The sequence below is a fragment of the Pinus tabuliformis genome, chromosome 8 (assembly GCF_031772625.1).
Source record: "Pinus tabuliformis cultivar Carrire ecotype Pingquan chromosome 8, CPIR1, whole genome shotgun sequence".
NCBI lineage: Eukaryota > Viridiplantae > Streptophyta > Pinopsida > Pinales > Pinaceae > Pinus > Pinus tabuliformis.
In genome coordinates this window covers 1,159,071,261-1,159,075,022 of record NC_142294.1, presented here as the reverse complement: position 1 = coordinate 1,159,075,022, position 3,762 = coordinate 1,159,071,261, and the positions used below count along the sequence as shown (strand labels likewise).

The following is a 3,762-nucleotide window of genomic DNA, read 5'->3' as shown; positions in this document are numbered from 1 at the left end:
CTGACATCAAGCATGGCAGGACCTGCTCCTCTGCTTTGGCAACACATGCAGATAAATCTAAGCATCACATCTGCATTAAGGAGGCCCAAGTTGTTGCTAGGGTTAGTCATTTCCATAATCGTAAATTGAGGGAGGCTTTAGAAATTGAAAAAGACCCAATAATTTGAATAGGGACGATGGTTGGAATATTAGTAGAAGTAGTGTTTGTGTCTTGTCTTCCTTGTTTTTAGGCTTCCTTTTGGGATTTACTTTGTTTGTTTGTTTATCTATGTAGGTATTGGTGTCCTTTTTATAGTATTTGTTATTGATTGTTTCTTCATTAGAGTTTATTTTCTTGACCCTTGGCGTTTTCTCAAGTATTTTATCATCCTATTTGTTCTTAACTCCTTTTTGTATTTTTAATGGACCTCCGCCCCATATTTTATTGCTGAACTTGTTTTATTTATTGATTAATTTTCTTTGCATATATATATATATATATATATATATATATATATATATATAAATTTCTTTTGACTTGTGTATATTTTTGTTTTGTTTTATTTATTTTCCATTATTTATTTTTAATTTAGTTTATTTTATTTCCATTAATTATTTTTATTTATTAAATGATATTGTCTCGATTAGGTCTCGACTCCTTTTTATAATTTTTGACTTCCCTCCTTGTTTGGAGTTTGACTTTAATTTTTTGATTCTTGTTAGTTTGTATTTTTTTTAATAAATTAATTTAAATATTATTTTTCAAAAACTAGTCGTTTAATATAGTCATTCCTTATTAATATTTGTTTTTTAATAATTTAATTTAATTATTATTTTTCAAAAACTAGCCGTTTAATATAGTCGTTACTTATTAATATTTGTTTTTAAAACTAGTCGTTTAATATAGTCGTTACTTAATAATATTTGTTTTTAATAAATTAATATCATAATTTAAATATTTATGTTCAAATATAGCCATTACTTTTGGTCTCTACATTGTTCTCTATTTAAGTCTTTGACATGGTCTACCTCTTCATCTGGTCCTCATGATGAACCACACTTGTTGGTTCGAAATGCGTCGGCCAAAAATTTCTCTGATGTGATTTCTACCAAAAGACTTTGCTTAATACCTTAACCTTGTCATCCAAGCCTAAAGAAACCAAAACAAAATGAATGTTCTGTATTGAAGCCACTAGAGCAGAGTCTAATGACCCATCACTATTGTAAGGACCTCATTCCCTATGGCGATCAGAATTATTAAGGTTGAAGGGTCGTAAGGATAAACCTTTGAGCCACCCATGCTTGGCCCGCAGTTGGGCTTTCACTTATCATATGGACTTTCTCATTCTCAAGACCCACAACTACTGCAATGCTTGTGTTAGAAAATTCTTGCAATATAGAGGGATCTGAGTTGTAGATATTGACAACATACCTTTCACTTTTCAACTCATGAACTTCTCCCAATTCCACTTTACTGAGCAACATCAATCCCATGGGATTCTTCTTATGTGTGCAACAACACTACACACTTGGTCACTAGGTCTAAAATGTAAAGACCTTTTCCAATCAGAATCTTACAATAAGAAAGAAGATGGTTTGTCTAGTTGATTTAGCAGTTCAGCTTCTAGATAATATATCAAGAACCATACAATCACACTCCTGATTCTGATTCATGGGCTAGGATTCAGTGAGTGATGAAGGTTTTTTTCAAAGATGGAAGGTACAATTTTCTCAAATGACTTGCTAACATTAATTGTCATATGCTCCATCCAAAACTATTCAAATCAAACTCCCTACAATTGGATGTTATACTGGTGTCATCATTAGCATTCAAGTCTAATTATTTAGTGAGATTGGAAAGCTTCTTAAAGCTTACTGAAGGACTTTCATCTGTATCCCTATGAAGCCTTACCAATTCACCCTTGTGACAAACTTCATGCAGAGAGAATCTCCTACGCACTTTTGGTTTAATTACTTGTTGTCCTACACATGATCCATTTACTTCCATATGTTTTCCCCTTGCATCAGACATGCCATGGCCATTTTCTTCTGTTTGTACCCTAAAACTTATGGTCCTCTCCCGTAAATTTCCTTTGGTTGGAATTGAATTCCTGTCTGAATCTTTTGGATTTGTTAGGAGGAGAAAATTTTTCCATATTGTTTCATATTTTCTTCCCAACCCAATTGTGTGGCACTCAATTCTCGCAAATTGACGTATTCTCTGGTCTCACTCTGCCAAAAGGTAAATTTCTATTATGTAATGTTCTCAATCTTTTCTTGCCAGCGTTTTGCATATTCTAAATTAAATTCTTTTCAGAATTCTCATTTGATGTCAAACAACTCTCAATTGAATAATTTGTGACTTGAGATTGCTAATTAAGGCTATGCATAGCCTGTACCATATGTCTTTTTTTCTTGTATAATGATGGCATTTAAGGTAAACTAGAAAAATCATTGTTGAGGCATTCACTGGACACTTTTGAAGCCAATTCTGATATTTTTTCACGGGAAACTTCTAGTCTAATAGAACCCAAATTGTGTCCAGCAAGAGTTTCCCTGGCCTTCTCTAGCACAAACTTCAAGTACTTACCCTGAGCTTCAATTCAGAGCTACAAATGTTGTTGTACTTGTTTCAACCATGTTAGATTAAGAAAAAGAGAGCCAATATTGAACTCCTTTCCCATTCTTTCTCTTTTCACCCCAAATTAAGAGAGCTATCTAGACAGAATCAATGGAAACATAGCTTAATCTCAACTCACATAAAAAGTTCAAAAACACTACACACTCTTTCTCACTAGGTCTGAAAAGTAAAGACCTTTGTCTTAATCTTCGAGGCATCGACCCATCTTTCTAGGAAAACCCACCTGTATAGAGTAAAGACATATCTAGGAAAGGCCTACCTGTAGAGGAAAGGCCTACCCCATTTCTAATTTGATTTGGGGAAAGGAACAGGGAACGAAACTGTTTAGTTACCATTTGGGTCAAGGAACTGTTTGGTAAAAGGGAAATAACTATGGGATCATCAGGGAAAGCCATACGGGAGGGATTTTCCCCCTTCTTCTTCTCTTGTTGCCCGAGAGACCAACAAATAACAAGATGAAGGAAAGGCTTATGAGTTTCGAAGCCATATCAAAACCTCTTGCAAGAGGAGCTTTGCCCTATGCTATTTTTGGTGTGGGCCTGTATCTTGTACCCTGTGCTAGTTGGTGTGGGTTGAGAAGAAGTTACCGAACCATAACAATTGGGCTAATCTATAATGAGGACTCTGTGTTATAGTTTCTAGCATTCTCAATATTCTCTCCTATATCATTTGTGTCTCCTTTGGAAGGCCAATCCGTCTCAAAGACAGTTACAAGGATAGTGTCATTCTGACCCTAATCAGCCATAGAAGAGTAAATGGAATCAATTTGAGAATCTAACATATTTTTATAGGTGAACCCTTTTGGATCTGAAACCCCTGGAGACTGCCCAAAACACATAGTCCAATGAAATTCCTTTGGGATTATCTCTGTATGCAAAATAAGGATATGAGTTCACCATGAATGGAGCACATGTATCATCCAAGAATTTGAGGAGAGGCTTCATAATTTGTACCAAAATAGTAGAAAATATGGAGGCCTAAGGAAAGGAACTTGAAAGGATACCCATAGTATGTGGAGTAGATACCTTAATCTTGTTGTCCAATCCTAAAGCAACTAAATCACAATGAATGTTCTATATTGTAGGCACTAGAGACGAGTCTAATGACCCATCACTATTGTAAGGACCTCATTCCCTACTATG

At 34.7% G+C, this 3,762-nt stretch overlaps 1 pseudogene; it reads right to left on the bottom strand.

Moving 5' to 3' along the window:
* Positions 1 to 1,735: 1,735 nt before the first annotated feature.
* Positions 1,736 to 2,663, bottom strand: LOC149239455 (myb-related protein 2-like; annotated as a pseudogene).
* Between the last annotated feature and the right edge of the window lie 1,099 nt (positions 2,664 to 3,762).